The sequence below is a fragment of the Ceratotherium simum genome, chromosome X, assembly GCF_057802395.1.
Source record: "Ceratotherium simum simum isolate JZ-2026a chromosome X, ASM5780239v1, whole genome shotgun sequence".
Lineage (NCBI taxonomy): Eukaryota > Metazoa > Chordata > Mammalia > Perissodactyla > Rhinocerotidae > Ceratotherium > Ceratotherium simum.
This window is the reverse complement of record NC_141940.1, coordinates 71,016,346-71,035,164: the sequence shown is the minus strand read 5'-3', so window position 1 is coordinate 71,035,164 and position 18,819 is coordinate 71,016,346. Positions and strand designations below refer to the sequence as shown.

Here is an 18,819-nt window from a genome sequence, read left to right as displayed (position 1 = left end):
TTTATATGAAATATTCAAAAGAGGTAGATCCATACAGAAAAAATAAATCAGTATTTGCCAGGGACTTGTCTGGGGGAAGAGGGAATGAGTGATAATGGGTACGGGGTTTCTTTTTGGAGTGATGAAAATGTTCTGAAATTAGATAGTGATGAGATTACACAAATCTGTGAGTATACTAACAACCACTGAATCATACTCTTTGAAATGGTGAATATTATGGTTTGTGGATTATATTGCAATAAAAAAAGAGAGGACAGGTCAACTTTACACATAGTGTAAGCAGTTTGATTACATATGTCTTATGATATAGCTTTCATTCTAATATATTGCCATCATTGGTTAGCAGTACATTCATAGATCTCTTTTTGTTGTTGTTGTTGTTCTTCCCATTCTCTACAACACTTAGTACAGTGCCTTCCAAAATGTATGAGTTTATAAATCATTTTAGGTGTTGAAATGTATGTATTAAATACTTTTTCATTTTCTTGAGTCCCTTAATAAAAAATATTACCCAACCTTTATGTTTTATTTTTCCCCACTAGTCTGTAAATTCCCTGAGGCTAAGAATCATGGTGGATTCATCCCCATATTCCCTTCCTACACCGAAACCTCACTTTTAGTCCCACCTTGTACCTAGTACAGTGCCTGATACAAAGATACTGCTTATAATTCTTTTAGAACTCCTCTTATTTTCCCCTCCCCAACTTGAATCTAATCTCCTTCAGGACCAATACTGGGTTTCATTCATATTTGTACTCTCTGCCACCCCCTTGTGTAGCCCTATTCTTTACATGTAAGTTCTTGATGAATGAATAACTTCTATATCTGATCTCCCTTTTGCCACATGAAATTGTACTTTCTCCCCTCATGTTTCAAATGAATATGTTCTAGTTTAACTCTGCATGCATCTATTATTTTGACTGTCATTTATAGGTCCGTTATTCATTTGTCTTAGATTATGAATGCAAAAGTAACAGAAACTCTTGTCCCAGAGGTCATTGCCCGTGCAATTATCTTTGTAAATTCTGCAACTGAGAGCCCTTTGTAAGTAAGAACCTGCTAAATATGGCCAGATGATGGTGAAATCCCAACTCTCCTTTTGCCTATTTGGATTTTATACCCTTGCAAAAGATAGTTTTCTTACGTTTGGAATAAGTACTTATGCAAGAGGAAAACTGGGCTCTCATAGAAAATGGAACAGGTACTGACTGGACCAGTAGTCCAGGAAGCCAAGAGGATCAGCCTTGAAGAGTAAATATTGTAGCCTGACCACCAGACTCTGTTTCTGGTGTTTTCTGGAAGCACTTGGGGGGTTGGGGTTAGAATTAAGGCGGGTACACTAGGGGAAATGTGAGTGGGTGAAGGCAAGGGTATAAAGTTTCAACCTTTGTGGTGAATTAACAGAGCTTTTCTTCCCCTAGGTCTCTTGGTCCAGCACCTTTAAATCTGAAACACCACTAAATAAAACCAGTGCATCAGGGCTTTTTTTTTTTTTTTTCCTAAAATTGACTAGCAGCTTCACAACCTATTGTTCGACTAACAATTCCTGCTGATTATTTACATGTATTTCTTTAAAATCCAAATAGTCATTTGTTCCTGACAGAAAAAGTCCTGAGAATCATCAGAGCAAAACTGCAATAGGTTTCACTCATTTTTCTCCACCTTTCTACTTACCATTAAATCACTGCAGAGAGATTTTGTGTACCTAGCTCAAAATAAATACATTTTGTAGTACAATTGGCACCAACTAGCCGCCTGGAGAAACTCAAAGGTGCGTTTGGAAGCAATTAACTATTTTTCCAAGTTGTTTCTTTCCCTTAAGATGTAAGCACCAACCATCCTTAAATTGACTAAGCCTCACCACAAGAGCTATGCCCTTATTTTTAATACAAAGATCTCTCCAGGAGGAGCTTAGGCCTCATTATGTGGAAGCATGTTCTCCAACTGAGCCTGTGCAAGCAAATACTCGCCCCTCCCTCTTGAATATTCATTACCCAACTGAAATAAAAGTTCCTGCTTCCTTTTGTTCGGGGATACCATGACTTTGGAAATGATTCCTTATGGCCTCCTATTTGCTGCAAATACACTTTGTGAGACAACTTCCACTGGTGTAGAGTCTTATTTAACTGACCAGGAAGCAAGCCCACTTGGTTCGGCAACACAACCAAGAGAATTGCCACTTGATGGGAAAAAATGATTGAAGTCACAGATCCCCTGCAATACTCAGAATTGATCCTTCATTTACTCTAGGTTGTCTGCCTGACTCCTTCCTCTCTTAGGATGAATTCTTTCTTTCGAGTTCAGCAGTTCCTTTTGCAACTGACTTCTGGTGTCTGCCCTACCACTAAGAAGTGCTCAAACATGTCTAAACCTCAGGAAATGACACACTTTAAGCTTAAACTAAGACCTCTTCACCTCACTACACTCATTGCTGACAACACAGATTGGCTCCATGCAGTGTTTCACACAGGAATTGCCATACATCAAGGCCCAGATGTTTACACAATTCTCTACCATTACCCTCTATTTGAGTGTGACTATCAAAATAAAGAAAGAAAAAGTAATGATGCAAATGAATACAATAAGAGGTGTTCTATGCTGAGTTTTGTAGAAAGCTAGAGATAACATTAGACCGTAGAAAGAAACTATACCTTTGGAAAGGGATTAGGACCTCTAATTTGTCTTCTACTTACTGTGCAGCATGAACCTTCTCCCACTAACCGTCCACACCATTCACAAATAGTGCTTCACAAACAAGTTTCGGCCTGGTTTTTCATTTTGTTTTTGTTTCTTTTTAATGTTTTGGGGGCTGGCATCCAGCTAGTGTATTTTCCCTCATGGACAGGAACCAAAAAAGATATTCGTTTTGATAAATATAGAGGCTTCTTATATGAGTCAGGACTTGAGCTGAGTCTAAAAGAGGAAGGACTTGTAGGCTGAAGAATAGCATCCCAACTCCTTTATGAAGATGCTTTCTGTTACCAGATTAAACAAGGAAGCAGCCTGTTTTGAAATCCAGTTTTGTCATTGATTCACTGTATGAATTTAGGTCCAAACCCTTCCCATCTCTGTCTTCAGTTTTCCCATCTTTTCAATTAGTTGGTTTAAGTAGACCGTCCTCTATAGGGGCCGGGCGGGGCGGGGCGGGGCGGGGCGGGGCGGGGGTGGGGGGGCTGACCGGAGTGAAAATAATTTCTTGTCCACTCTAACACTTACTGGCTGTTGCAGCTTTTGGGAAATTGGTTCATCTCTCTGGGTCTTAGTTTCCTCATTGATAAAATAGGGAAAATCAGTCCTCAGCTTACCTTATAATTTTGTGATAAATTGGTAAAATAACATAAAGACAGGTTTGTCTATTATAAAATGCTGTACATTTGTGAGGAGAACGAGAGACATCTACGAATGTGGAAAGAAGAAAGGTGTCGGGGCAGAAGTAAAAGAAATCTTGGATAGAAAAAGAAAAAAGAAATGAAGGGAAAGAAAAGGAGGAAGAACGAGGGAATTTCAACAGAGAGAACGGCTGTGAGAGGAAATGCAACCGGTCAGGAAAACTGGGGGAGGGGCCGCAGGGCGGCTGGGTCACGTTGCCGGCGGAGCCATTTGAGTAGTGCACGGCGGCTGGGCGCGGGGCCTATTTGGCTGTGACGCCCACCAGGCTTTTATCGCCCAGGGCTCATCTAAGAGCTAAGATGGCGGCGTTTGCACAGGAGGCAAGTGCTAGCGGCACACGAAGTGTGGAAAGGCTGCCAAAGGACGAAACTACTAAAGAAAGTCCAGAAACTCGCCAATTTTTTGTGTTGTGGTGAGTGCAGCACCTCACATCGGCTAGAAAAGTGGCCGTTAGCAAGGCTACGCACTTGGGGATCGCGTGGCCAGCCTGAGTGGGGGGAGGAGCCGGCCTGTATTTCATTTTTCTGTCTCGCCTCTCTTCAAAATATCGGAAAATAGTTTCTCTCTCCTTAGTCACCTTACCACCACTGATGAGGCTAGGTGGTTGCGGAAACTGGCTCCTAGGAGGGATTCTGGGTCGTTTTCCTTTTTACATGGGTTTTTATTGACACCGTGCTGCCCAAAAAGGAAAGATTCTGTCTCCCCAGAGCGCTTTCAGGACCAGCCTTACCTGTTAGGCCTACTCTTCCTTATTTCCTTCCTGCTGCCTTTCGCGTGCAAACTTTGTAGTTTTGATAAACTAATCAGTTTGTAACATTCATTATGGGCTAGATTAAAATTTTTTTTTCTATGCCCTTTATGATAACCTTTCTATACCCCAAATGAGGACTTGTGGGCATATAATAATTAATATATGTTCCGGAAGCATCTCAGAGGTAGAGGTGTGTGTTTGTGTATGTATGTATACAGGTAATCATTGGGAAAATTGCTACATTATTTTGTGAATTCTCAGCTTGATTACTTAATGAGTAAAAAAAGAGCTAGATTTCCCATGTTAAATCTCTTGGTGAAAAATTTATGTTAAGCGTAACGTGTTTACTATATGGAGAAGACAGTAAAAAATTACATCTAATCTATTGTTAAATGCTTATATGGTTAAAAGAAATTTCAGTTAAGAAGTGGCCATATCTCACTCATAAGTTGCTGGAGAGTATGAATTGCTGCAACCTTTTGAAAAAGTAATCTGGCATGATTTAGGGAAATAAAAAATACAGATATCACTTGACTAAATACTGGAAACTAGTAGTATGACTTTTTAGAATCCATCCTACAGAAATAAAAGTACCAGTATATAACGGCACATGTACAAAGATGCCTTTCCAGCTTTGTTTTTGTGATAAGTAACTGGAAACAACCTCTATATCCATGAATAGGAGAATGTAGGAATAAATTGTGGGACATTTATATTATGAAATATTTTGCAGCTGTGGAAACATTTACCTCGTTTGATCTAGAGAATGCTATAATGGATTGTTATGAGAAAAGTAAGTTGCAGAGTACTCTATCTAGTATGATCCTATGTTTTTGGTGGTGGGGGGGTGAGGAAAGCATGTAAGATTAACTGTCTTTTCTTTGTCTTTTTTGGGGGGCTTTCTATATATGTTATGAAATGCTTAAGACGTATACAGACATATAAAGAATAATACAATGAACCTCTGTTCTCACCAACGAATCAAAAAATAAATAAATAAAACATTACCATTATAGTTGAAGTTCTTGTGTATGCGTCCCTGATTGCATCTCTCTCTTCCCTCATCCCCAGAGGTAACTATTTATTTTAAACAGTGGTTATTTTCCCCAGGCATTTCTTAAACTTTTGTGACATATGAACTTCTTCTGACATGTGTTATTTTTTATAAATCTTGAAGAGTAATTTAAAAAAGAAAAGTCAATAAAAAATGAATTTTTAAGTGCCTGTTATCTGGATTACAGTAGTGGCGGCCAATTGAAATTTCTTCTAAATTGAGGGCAAAATCTAATTTTTAAAAAAACCAAAGCCAGGAAATAAGTGTTGGCAAGGAAGTAGAGAAATTGGAACCCTCATACGTTGCTGTTGGGCTATAAAATGGTGCAGCCACTGTGGAAAATATTTTGGCGATTTCTCCATAAGTTAAACATAGAATTACGATACTTCCTTGTCAATACTTGTTATTTCCTGGTTTTGGTTTTTTAAAAAATTACAACCATCCTAGTGTGTTTGAAGTGGTATGTCACTGTGGTTTGGATGTGCATTTCCCTAATGACTAATGATTTGGGGCATCTTTTCATGTACTTGTTGGCCATTTGTATATTTTCTTTGCAGAAATATCTATTCAAGTCCTTTGCCCATTTTTTAATTGTGGTGTTTGTCTTTTTGTTGTTGAGTTGTAAGAATTCTTTATATATTCTGTATAGTAGACTGTTAACATGTGATTTGCAGAATTTTTTCCCATTCTGTAGGTGTTTTTTACACTTTCTTGATAATGTCCTTTGGTGTACAAATTTTTTAAACTTGAAGTCCAAGTTATCTATTTTTTATTTTGTTGTTTGTGCTTTTGGTGTCAAATCTAAGAATTCTTTGCCAAATCCAAGGTCATGATTTATTTCTATGTATTCTTCTAAGTGTTCTATGGTTTAAACTCTTATATTTATGTTATTGATCCATTTTGAGTTAATTTTTGTATGTGATGTGAAGTCCAACTTCATTCTTTTACATGTGCATAGCCAGTTGTTCCAGTGCCGCGTGTTGAAGAGACTGTTCATTCCCCCATTGAGCGGTCTTGGCACCACTGTCGAGATCAGTTGGCTATAGATGTATGAGTTTATTTATGGTCTTTCAAGTTTATTCCATTTGTCTCTGTGTCTTATCCTTATGTCAGTACCACATTGTTTTGATTACTGTAGATTGTAGTAAGTTTTAAAATTGGGAAGTGTCAGTGCTCCAACTTTGTTCTTCTCTTTCAAGATTGTTTTGGCTATTTAGGGCCCCTTGCAATTCCATATGAATTTTAGGATCAGCCTGTCCATTTCTTTTAAAGTCATATAGAAAGAAATAAGAGGAGTTACAAACCAAAAATACAGTAACACTGGCTTTTATATTTATCTGCGTAGTTACCTTTACCCATGTTCTTCATATACTTTTGAGTTACTATTATCCTTCCATTTTAGCCTGAAGAACTCCCTTTGGCAGTTCTTGTAGGGCACGTCTATTAGCAATGAACTCCCTCAGCTTTTGTTTATCTGGGAATGTCTTAATCTCTCCTTTCGATTCTCTTGACAGATTTATTGAAATATAATTTCACATACCATACAAGTCACTCATTTAAAGTGTACATATCAATCGTTTTTAGTATGTGTGCAGCCATCATCACAATCAATTTTAGAACATTTTCCTCACCCCGAGAAGTCCATGTGCTTTAGCCATAACCACATACCCCCTGGAACTCCACTTCCCCAGCACTGAGCAACCACTAATCTACTTTTTGTCTCTGTAGATTTCCTAATTTTGAACATTTCATATGAATGTAATCATATAATATGTGGTCTTTTGTGATTGGCTTCTTTCACTTAGCCTAATGCTTCAAGGTTTATCCATGTTGTAGTATGTATCAGTACTTCATTCCATTTATGGCTGAATATCGTTCCATAGTACCACATTTTGTTTATCTGTTCATCCATTGATGGACATTTGGATTGTTACCACCTTTTGGCTATTATGAATAATTCTGCTAAAACACTTATGTGCAAGTTTTTGTGTAGACATGTTTTCATTTCTCTAGGTGTATACTTAAGAGTGTTATTGCTGGGTCATATGTAACTCTATGTTTAATTGTTTGAGAAACTGCCAGACTCTTTTCCAAAGTGGCTGCACCATTTTACACTAACACCAGCAATGTATGAGGGCTCTAACTTGTCCACATTCTCACCAACTCTTGTTATCTAAATTGGCTAATTTATCCAATTATAGCCATCCTAGTGGGTGTGAAGTGGTATTTCATTGTAGTCTCCTTTCCCACAAGGTTAGTCCCCTGATGTTGCTCCTTAGAGAGGTGCAATTTGAATATGCCCACAATTACTGTGGGGTCATAGTGGTTTTGTTAAGGCTGTCTTTCTCTGACCACACCCAGCAGCCAAACTCCATTTACTGTGAACTGATTGTTTAATTGTTTTCCACAATGCCCTGAGGCATAAACTACTCTGAAAACTAATGCAATCAAATTGTGGGTCTTTTGAAAGAATGGTTTCTGAGATTAGTGTTTGATATTTGTTCTGACCCCGGGAGGGCTCCTGCCCGTTGCTTTATTCTCCAGTTCTCTCCTGCAAACTAACTGACCTACAGTTTAGCCTGTGTTTTGAATCTTCTCCTAATTGCCTGTCCCTCCAACCTCACTGTTTTTTCAGGACTCCTCTAGGCTTGACTTTCTCCATGCTCTTGCAAATGAAGTCAGCTATCTGTTTTAATGTCTGCTTCTTCCCTCAAGCAAAAGCTCTGAGCCTGGTCTCTGGAGGTGGGGTTAGGGACAATGGCAAATTTCTTTCTGACAGTTCTGCTCTATTAGCTGAGTGCTTGGTGGAGGGGAGGGTGCAGGGAGAGGTCTTCTCAGTTTGACTCTCTCTCCTCACAACCCAAGGCAAGGGTGATCAGAGCCCCAGTCATCTCCATGCACCACACTCAATTAAAGCCCACATTCCACCAGTGAGGGCTAGGCAGCAGAAGGGAATCCTTACCTATCAACCACACTTGCCCAGGACTCAGCCCTAGCAACAGGCAGCTGGGGGTTGGATGAGAAACTGTTACTTTGTTTCTCCTGGGAAGAAAGCCCTCTGAATGGGACCTTGGGGGAGAGGGAGCCCTGTGTTCTTGGTTGCAGGAATCTTGAGTGGAGTCTCCCCCTCCTTGAGTTGAGATGAGAGAGGGAGGGAGTGTGAGTGGTCTTGGTTGAAATGCCACAGACTCACCTTTCTTAGCAAATTTTTGAAGGTGTTCTTGTATAGATATTTCATCATTTGCTATTTGTCCTTACAATCATTTCTAGAGGCTTTAAATGGTTGTGGGTTTTTTTTTTTTTAAATAGTTTTCATCAGTTTCAGTGGGGAGCAGGTCACTCAGACTCCTCATACTGTAATGCCATAAGTTGATCTCTTTCTTTATTTTTGAAAGATAGTTTTGTCAGATGCAGATTTGTTAGTTGACAGCATTTTTCTTTCAGCACTTTATGTCATTCCACTGCCTTCTGGCCTCTATGGTTTCTGATGATGAGTTACTTTTCTTTTCTTGCTTTAAGATTTTCTTTTTTTTCTTGGGTTTCAGCAGTTTGATTGTACTCCATTTCAGTGTGGATCTCTGAGTTTATTCTCTTTGGGATTCATTGAATTTTTAAGATATGTAGATTGACCATTGTTTCTTCAAATATTCTTTATGCCCCTTTCTCTCCCTCCTTTTCTTCTGGACCTGTCATTTTGCATGAATTGGTACACTTGATGCTGTCTGTAGGTCTCCTAGGCTCTTTTCATTTTTCTTCATTTTTTTCTCTTCCACTCCTCACACTGGATAATCTTAATTTACCTATCTTCATGGTCATTTATTCTTTCTTCTGCCTATTGAAATCTTAAGTTGAACCCCTCTAAAATTCAGTGATTTCTTTATTTCATTTATTGTACTTTTCCGCTTTGGTTCCTTTTTGTAATTTCTATCTCTTCATTGATTTTTCTGTTTATTGATACACTGTTACCCTGGTTTCCTTTAGTTTCGCCTATGGTTTCTGTTAGCTCTTGGCATATTTATGAATGTTGATTTTTCTAATAAGTCTATTGGCTGGGTTTCCTCAGGGACACTTTCTGTTAATTTCCTTTTCTTTCTGTGCATAGACCATACTTGCTTGTTTCTTTACATCCCTAATAATTTTTTGTTGAAGAGTAGGCATTTTGCATTTTGTAATATGGTGGCTCTGGAAATCAGAGTATTCTTCCCTTCCTCAGGGTTTGCTGTTGTTGCTTATTGTGGGCTGCAGTCATCCATTTGTTTAATGGCTTTTCTAAACTATTTTTTTGCAGACTGTATTCCTGGTTAAATATGGTCACTAAAGTCTCCATTCCATTATCTCAGTTGTCAACCAGTGACCTGATAAGATTTCTTTAAATGACAAAATTTGCAGCCCTTTTCTTTATTAAGCACTGTCCTGGTTGTAGTAAGTTTCTGATTAGATTCTAGAGTTCTGAAAAAGTTGATTCTTATAGTTTTTGCCAGCTTAATCGTTTCAGTGGAAGGATGGATCCTAGGAGCTCCCCACTCCACCATTTTTGGTGTTGCCCTCTCATCCCATACATTTTGATGCATTGTGATTTCATTATAATTCAGTTCATAGTACTTCCTAATTTTGCTTGTGATTTCTTCTTTGACTCATGGGTAATATAGAAGTGTACTGTTTAATTTTCAAATATTTGCGGAGTTCCAAATTTTTCTTTTTCTTTTGATTTCTTTTTTAATTCCACTGTATTGGAGAACATACTCTGTCTGATTTGAGTCCTGTTAAATTTGAATTGTTTTTTGGCTTAGCACAAAGCTCTTCAAACTGTGGCTTGTGGGTCAAATCTGGCGTGTTATCTGACTTTGTATCACCAACAAACTAAAAATAGTTTTTACATTTTTAAGTGGTTTAAAAACATTCACAAGCAGAATAGTATTTCTTGACTCATGAAAATCATGTGAAGTGTAAATTTCAGGGTCCATAAATAGTGTTACTGCCACACAACCATCCTTATCTGTATGTGTATTGTCTGTGGGTAATTCATGCTACAGCAGCTGAATTGAGCAGTTATGACAGTGACTATGTGGCCTGCAAAGCCTACAATATTTACTAACTGCCTCTTAGTGAAAGAGTTTGCTTACCCCTAGTTTAAACAAACATCTGTTGTATCTATATCTCTAAATTATGCTACCACCACTGCCTCATTAACAGTCATTGAAAAAAGATTTTATGCTATAGCTTTTCTCTTAAACATGGGATAAAATTATTCTTTTTGCATCTTACCATTTCACCAAGTTGAAAGGCAGAAATAAAAGGCCACTGAACAAAAATATTGCTTACTGATTTGAGAAAAACTATAATGATCTTATGCCAGTAATTTTTTTTTTTTTTTTTTGTGAGGAAGATCAGCCCTGAGCTAACATCTGCCAATCCTCCTCTTTTTGCTGAGGAAGACTGGCCATGGGCTAACATCCATGTCCATCTTCCTCCACTTTATATGGGACACTGCCACAGCATGGCTTGCCAAGCGGTGCGTCGGTGCGCGCCCGGGATCCGAACCGGCGAACCCTGGGCCGCCGCAGCGGAGTGCGCACACTTAAGCGCTTGCAACACCGGGCTGGCCCCTTATGCCAGTAATTTTTTGTATTGAATCTTTATGCACATCTCTTTCTTCTATTCTAATTTTCTTCCAAACTTAAATTTATCAAAAATAATAAATATTAAACCATTTTTATTATTCAAAATAATCTCTTTACTAATGTACATATAAGCGTTCTGCATAGTTACAGTTACTATAATTAATCTGTTACTTAAAAATATGATTTTATATTTCATTTTTCCTCTCTAATGTTATTTCATACAAACAATTTATTTTATATCCGTCAAGATGGCCACAGAGCTGTGGTTTCAAATAGGTTTTCAGTATTGAATTTCTTTTTTTTCCTTTTTACCTTTTGACCCTCTTCACCCATTTCTCCAACCCCCCCCTCCCCCCACCTCTGGCAATCACCAATCTGTTCTCTATGAGCTTGGTTTTTTTGTTTTTTTGTTTGTTTTAGAGTCCACATATAAGAGAGATCGTATGGTATTTGTCTATCTCTTTCTGACTTATTTCACTTAGCATAATGTCCTCAAGATCCATCCATGCTGTTGCAAATGGCAAAGTTTCATTCTTTTTTTTATGGCTGAATAATATTCCATTGTGTGTGTGTGTGTGTGTGTGTGTATGCCACAATTTCTTTACGCATTCATCCATCAATGGATACTTAGGTTGTTTCCATATCTTGGCTATTGTAAATAATGCTGCAATGAACATGAGGGTGCATGTATCTTTTCCATTTTCTTTGGTTAAAATACCTATAAGTGAAATTGCTGGATCATATGGTAGTTCTATCTTAATTTGTTGAGTAACATCCATACTGTTTTCCATAGTGGCCGCACCAATTTACATTCCCACCAACAGCGCACTAGCGTTTTCTTTTCTCCACATCCTCGCCAACACTTGTTTTTTCTTGTCTTTTTGATAACAGACATTCTAACAGGTGTGAGGTGATATCTTATTGTGGTTTTGATTTGCATTTCCTTGATTAATAATGTTGAGCTTTTCATGTACCTGTTGGCCATATGCATGTCTTTTTTGGAAAATATCTATTCAGATCTTCTGCCTATTTTTTAGTTGGATTGCACAACTATCCCATGCCAATAATTTTTGATTACCAATATGTTGGAAAAGAGTGGGATGGTAACAAAAGTTTTACTTTGAATAGTGAATAAAGAAGATTTGAAAAAAAAATGTCAGGCCTGCAAAGATCTGGAAAATATGAGGAGAAAAAATCTATCAATTGAAGCTGACTGTGAAATGACAAAGATGATAGAATTAATGGTTTAAGGACTTTAAAACAGTTATTATGAGTGTAGAGCAAAGACTGAAAATGTTAAGTTGAAGTATGAAAGATACAAAAAAGATTTCAACTTCTGAGAATGAAAAGTATAATTGATTTTTAAATTTTAACTTATTTAGGGAGTTTCTTATCATCTTTCTGGTATTAATTTCCAGTTTAATTATATTATGATTTGAGAAAATACTTTTTATACTTCCAATTTTTTTAATGTATGTTATGCTTTGCTTTATTTCAGTGTTCAATATGTACTTAAAAAGAATGTGAATTCTGCTGTTATTGTGTGGAGTGTTGTATAACCACTGAAAAGATTTCCTTGGTTGATGATCTCATTCCATCTTCTATACTTTTGCTGATTTTCTGCCTGTTAATTCTGTCTAATACTGACAGAGAAGTGTTGAAGTCTGTAAGTATACTTGTTGATTTGTCTATTTCTTATTTGATTTTGTCACTTTTTGTTTCATGTATTGTGAAGCTCTGTTAGGTGCATATGCTGTGCATTTAGCATTGCTGTGGCTTCTTGTTGAATTGACCATTTTATCATTATGTAATTCCCCTTATTATCCCTGGTAATTTTCTTTGCTTTGAAATCTATTTTTGTCTTTAATAAATATAACCAGTCCTGTTGTTTGGTTGGTGTTTGCATGGTGTATATCTTCTCATTCCTTTACTTTTATTCTGCCTGTATCAATATAGTTGAAGTCTGTTTCTTTTAGACAGAATATTGTGTCATGGTTTAGGGTTTTTTTTATCATTCTGACAATTTCTGTGTTGAATTTTGGTGCTTAGGTCATTTACATTCAATGTAAATATTGATATGTTTGGGGTTAGGTTTGCTACTTTATTCTTTGTTTTCTATTTGTTCCTTTTTTGTTCCTCTTCCCCCTCTTTCTGCCTTCTCTTGGGTTATTTGAATACTTTTTAGTTTTACATTTTAATTTTATTGTTATTTTTGACTATATCTTTTTATATAGTCTTTTTTAGTGTTTGCTTTAGGGAGTTACACAATACATGCTTAAGTTTTCACTGTCTGTATTTTACCTGGTAATTTGGAATACAGAAACATTAACATCTTATAGGTCTCTTAACTTTCTCTCTTTTATAATTGTCATATATTGTATTGGCATACATTGAAAAGTCTATCAGAAAATGTTTGTCTTTTGTTTTCATCCCTCAAACAATTTTAAAGAATTCAAGAGAGATAAATAATCTATTGTATTATCCAGATAAATATTTCTATTGCTCATTTCTGATGATTCAGGTTTCCTTCTGGTATTTCCTTTCTACATGAAGAATTTCTAGTAGCAGTTCTTTTAGAGAAGATTTCATGGGCTACATACTCTTAGTTTGCATCATCTGAAAATGTCTTTATTTTACTTTCATTCCTTCAAGTAATTTTTCTGGGGAGATTATTTCAGGTTGACAGTTCCTTTCTTTCAGCCATTTAAATTTATGTGCCACTTCCTTCTGGTTTCCATGGTTTCTGATGGGAAATCGGTTATTTGAATTATTATTCCTTTATGTGGTAATATTTTATTTGTCTCTGTTTGTATAATATTTTCTTTGGCCTCAGTTTTTGGCAATTTTATTATGTATCTGGCTGTGGATTTGTGTTTATCTTCTTTTGAAGTATTTTTAGTTTTTTGAATCTGTAGGTCTGTGTTTATTGCCAAACTTGAGAAGTTTTCAGGCATTAATTTTTTCAAATATTTTCAGTCCCATACTCTTTCTCCTATCCTTCTGTTATTGTCTTGAAGTTCCCTGAGCCTTTGTACATTTATGTTCAATATTTTCTCTATTAGTATTGGATAGTTTCTATTTATCTTTTTAAGTTCCTTTGCCATCTCCATTGTGCTGTTGTGTCTGTCCATTTATTTTTTAATTTTAGTTATTGTATTTTTAACTGTAAAATTTCCATTTCTTCTTTATATCATATTTATTAACAAGATTTTCTGTTTCAGTGTTTTTTGCAAGAATATTTGTGATTGAACATTTTTATAACAGTTGTTTTAACATCTTTATCAGGTAATTTCAAGAACTGTCGTCTTGTTGACATTTTTTATGACTTAATTCATGTTGTGCAATCTTGGCAATAATGCTATGGAAGTAATGCTGTGCTATTCTCTGTGCATCATATGTACATGATGTGAGTATGTCTTAATATGTGTGATGATAACTTTGATCCCTTGGTTCAAGTATATTAGTTTTCCATGGTAAAGGTACTGTTTTTCCCTTTCAGTTTTATATGTATCTTGTGGGAATATACTTGAGATTATGCAAATGTCATGTTTCTCATCATACTTTCACCCACTGACTTTATCCATCCATGATTCTTACCTGCCACAGTGATTACGTTAGTGTCTGTCTCATGGTTATTTTGACTTTCCATTATTCCTTCTATGTTTATTAATTGGAATTCTGCAAGGAAGAGCTGTCTCTTCTCCCCATTTTGTTTATTTAATCAAATATTTATGTTGGTATGGACTCATCAATATTTATTTCATTCTTTTGGTTATAATTCAGTACTATCATTATTTTGTTGCTATGGCTCTCAGGTTTGGCCATTGGACTTTCCTTCAGGTTGGCTCCTGTATCCTTTTACTGTGCCTCCATGCTTTTTGAGCATTGCTCTACTTTCTAGCACCACAGTATTTTCTAGGCACGTCTTGTTTTTTCCCCACCCCAACTCTGGAATCAACCATTTCTCTAAGGAATCCTGGTTCCTGTTGTTAGAGAATGGTTTTTAGAAAACAATATTTGTGTGTTCATTGTTACTCTTTCCAGGCCTTCTCAGTCAACAGAGTTAGGAAGTATATGTTTATATTCATATACATAGATGTTCCTGTTTCTGTATGTATCCTTCTGTATGTATGTGTTTATGTGCGATTGTGTGTGTTTCATGTAAAACCATGAATTCATATTAATATATCTGATTCCAATGAAAAGCACAGGGTTAATTCTCTTCCAGTCTTCCTGTCTTTCTTAATTGTAGTTCCTTTTTTTGAAAGTGAGAAACTTGACTCTCATTATCCTTAATATATATACTTCTTTGCTCAATTTTAGAATGTTAGAATTTTTTTTTGTTTTTATATTTATGTCTGAAACAAAGAATTTCAGAATTACTAAGACATACCCCTCTGAGAAGCATATTTCCTAACTTGAGTACAGTATTTGTGTACAGTTCTGTTTGTCTTTAGTCTTACAGTATATAGTCAAAAATACTGTTTCTAAAGTTACTTCAGTCAATTCCTTTCTTATCCACTCAGTTCAATTTGTTTATGTTATCCATTTGTTTTACAGTTAGTTTTGTTATTCTTTGTATTCTGTTTTGGGGTTTACCCCATATTCTGGTTAGGTTGAAATATATATTTATTTTTTGGTTATGTGAAACATTGCCATGGTTCCAAGTGTTAGGCCTATACAAAAAAGGTTTCCAAAGAGAAGTGTCAGTCCCTTCCTCATCTCTAATACCTTTTCCCCATTCTTTGATTCTTATTGCTGCATTCCCAACCACCTCGAGGAGGTAACCCGTCTTAGTAGTTTCTGCTTTATCATCCTTGCAATTCCTTTGCAGAAATGAACTGATACATGTATATTTTTGTAGACTCCATTTTTTTCTTACGTGAAAGGTTGTGTACTATAGCTATTCTTTTGGAATTTGATTTTTTTTTCATTTACAGTATATCCTGGAAGTTACTCCATATCAGGTCATAGAGATCTTCCTCGTTCTTTTTTTACTGCTGCATTGTACTTCATTGTTTGGATGGACTATAGTTTATTTAACTAATCTCCTGTGTATGGGCGTTTAGATTCTTTCCAGTGTTTTCTAATTGCAAACAAGGCTGCAGTGAATAACTTTGTGTAGACATATTTTTGTATTGTTGAAGATATATTTACAGGCTAGACTTCTATAAGAGTTATTAATTGCTTTTACTGCTTTGTAAAATAATGCCAAATATCGCTCCAAAACTACTGTACAATTTACGTTCACTCCAGCCATGTATGAGTGCCTGTGTTCTCACAGCTTCATCAACTGAATGTTTTCCTTATATATATGCACATATGTGTATGTTAAACAAATGTAGGATCTTACCAAATGTGCCATTTGTGTTTTTTGCATTTAACAACAAACCATGGTCATAAGTGCCTGTATGTGCATGTGTGTATATATATATATACACACACACATGCATACATAATGCATAGATGCACGTATATGCATATATTTGCAGTGACTTCTTATTTTTCCCTTATACATATTTACCATATTTAACCAAGCCTCTCTTAATGAAACTTTTTTCAGTCTTTTCACTGTTATATTCAGTGATGTGACTAACTTTATAGTACGTGTATTTTTGCATCATTGTTGGAGTCATATCTGAGATTAAATCTTTTTTTAGTTGAAGTATAATTGAGATACGACCTTATATTAATATAAGTTTCAAGTGTACAACATAATGATTTGACATTTGTATTCATTGCAAAACAATGACCACATTGTCTGTTTACCACCTGTCTCCATACAAAATTACAACATTTGTTTTTCCTGTGATGAGAACTTTTAAGATTTACTTTCTTAGCAACTTTCAAATTTGCAGTACAGTATTATTGACTATAGTCCTCATGCTATACATTACATCCCCATGATTTATTTTGTAAGTGGAAGTTTGTACCTCTTGATCCCCTTCACCCATTGTGCGCACCCCCAACCCTCTTCCTCTCTGGCAACCACCAATCTGTTCTCTGTGTCTTTGAGTTTTGTTTTGTTTGTTCATTTGTTTGTTTTTTTAGATTCCAGGTATAAGTGAAATGATGCAGTATTTGCCTTTCTCTGACTTATTTCATTTAGCATAATATTCTCAAGGTTCATCAATGTTGCAAATGTTAAGAGTTCATTATTTTTTATGGCTGAATAGTATTCCAGTGTGTGTGTGTGTGTGTGTGTGTGTGTGTGTGTATCACATTTTCTTTATCCATTAATCCATTGATGGACACTTAGGTTGTTTCTATACCTTGGCTACTGTAAATGATGCTGCAATGAGCATAGGAGTGCATATGTTTTTCAAATTAGTGTTTTTGTTTTCTTCAGGTAAATACGCAGAAGTGGGATTGCTGGATTATATGGTAGTTCTATTCTTAATTTTTTTGAGGAACCTCCATAGTGTTTTCCATAGTGACTACACCAATTTAAATTCCCACCAACAGTGCACAAGGGTTCCCTTTTCTCCACATCCTCGCCAATACTTGGTACTTCTTGTCTTTTTGACAGTAGCCATTCTGACAGGCGTGAGGTGCTAGCTCATTGGGGTTTTGATTTGCATTTCCCTGATGATTAGTGATGTTGAACATCTTTTCAGGTGCCTGTCGGCCATCTGTATTTCTTTGGAAAAATGTCTATTCAGATCCTTTGCCCATTTTTAATCGGATTGTTTGCTTTTTTGTTATTGAATTATATGAGTTCTTCATGTATTTTGGATATTAACCCTTTATCGAATATATGATTTGCAAATATCTTCTCCCATTCAGTAGGTTGCCTTTTAATTTTGTTGATGGTTTCCTTGTTTGTGCAGAAGCTTTTTAGTTTGATGTAGTCCCATTTGTTTGTGTTTGCTTTTGTTGCCATTGTTTATAGAGTCAGATCCAAAAAGATATCACTAAGACCAATGTCCAGGAGTTTACTACCTATGTTTTCTTCTAGGATTTTTGTGGTTTCTAGTCTTATATTCAAGTCTTTGATCCATTTTGAGTTAATTTTTGTGTAGGGGTAAGATATTGGTCCAATTTCCTTCTTTTACATGTGGCTGTCCAGTTTTCCCAGCATCTTTTATTGAAGAGACTGTCCTTTCCGCATTGTATATGCTTGCCTCCTTTGTTGTTAATTGACCATATATGCATGGGTTTATATCTGGGCTCTCTATTCTGTTCCATTGACGTATGTGTCTGTTTTTATGCCAATACCATACTGTTTTGATTACTATAGCTTTGTAATCAGGGAGCATGATGCCTCCAGCTTTGTGCTTCCTCAAGATTGCTTTGGCTATTCAGGATCTTTTGTGATTCTGTGCAAGTTTTGGGACTGTTCTATTTCTGTGAAAATGCCATTGGAATTTTGATAGAGATTGCATTGAATCTGTAAATTAGTTTGGGTAACATAGATTTGTTAATATTCTTCCAATCCATGAGCACAGAATATCTTTCCATTTATTTGTGTCATCTTCAATTTCTTTCATCAATGTCTTATAGTTTTCAGTGCACGGGTCTTTCACCTCCTTGGTTAAGTTTATTCCAGGGTATTTTATTCTTTTTGATGCAATTGTAAAGGGGATTGTTTTCCGAATTTCTCTTTCTGATAGTTCATTGTTAGTGTATAAAAATGCAACAGATTTTTGGGTATTGGTTTTGTACCCTGCAACTTTACTGAATTTATTTTTTAGTTCTAACAGTTTTTTGGTGGAGTCTTTACAGCTTTTTATGTATAAAATTATGTCATCTGCAAATCGTGACAATTTTACTTCTTCCTTTCCAATTTGGATGCCTGAGGTCAAATCTTGATCAGTAGAAATAGGGTCTGTGTCTTCTTTTAAAAAAATTAACTTTTTTATTTTGAAATAATTGTAGATTCACATAGTTATAAGAAATAATACAGAGAGAGCTCAATGTATTGTTTACCCAGTTCTCCCCAGTGGTAACATCTTGCAAAACTGTAGGAAATATAAGAAAGAAATTGACATTGATACAATCCA

General features: G+C 36.0%; 1 long non-coding RNA gene across 3 annotated transcripts in view; it reads left to right on the top strand.

Moving 5' to 3' along the window:
• The first annotated feature begins 3,643 nt into the window (after positions 1-3,643).
• LOC147911884 (uncharacterized) overlaps positions 3,644-18,819 on the top strand; it is a 28,577-nt gene continuing 13,401 nt past the window's right edge. The window contains exons 1-3 of one of the 3 annotated variants that reach the window (XR_015550448.1): positions 3,644-3,802; positions 4,875-4,934; positions 12,315-12,482. This is a non-coding gene — a long non-coding RNA (uncharacterized LOC147911884). The remainder of the gene's footprint in view (positions 3,803-4,874; positions 4,935-12,314; positions 12,483-18,819) is intronic. The other 2 variants (XR_015550447.1, XR_015550446.1) reach the window with 2 other exon arrangements.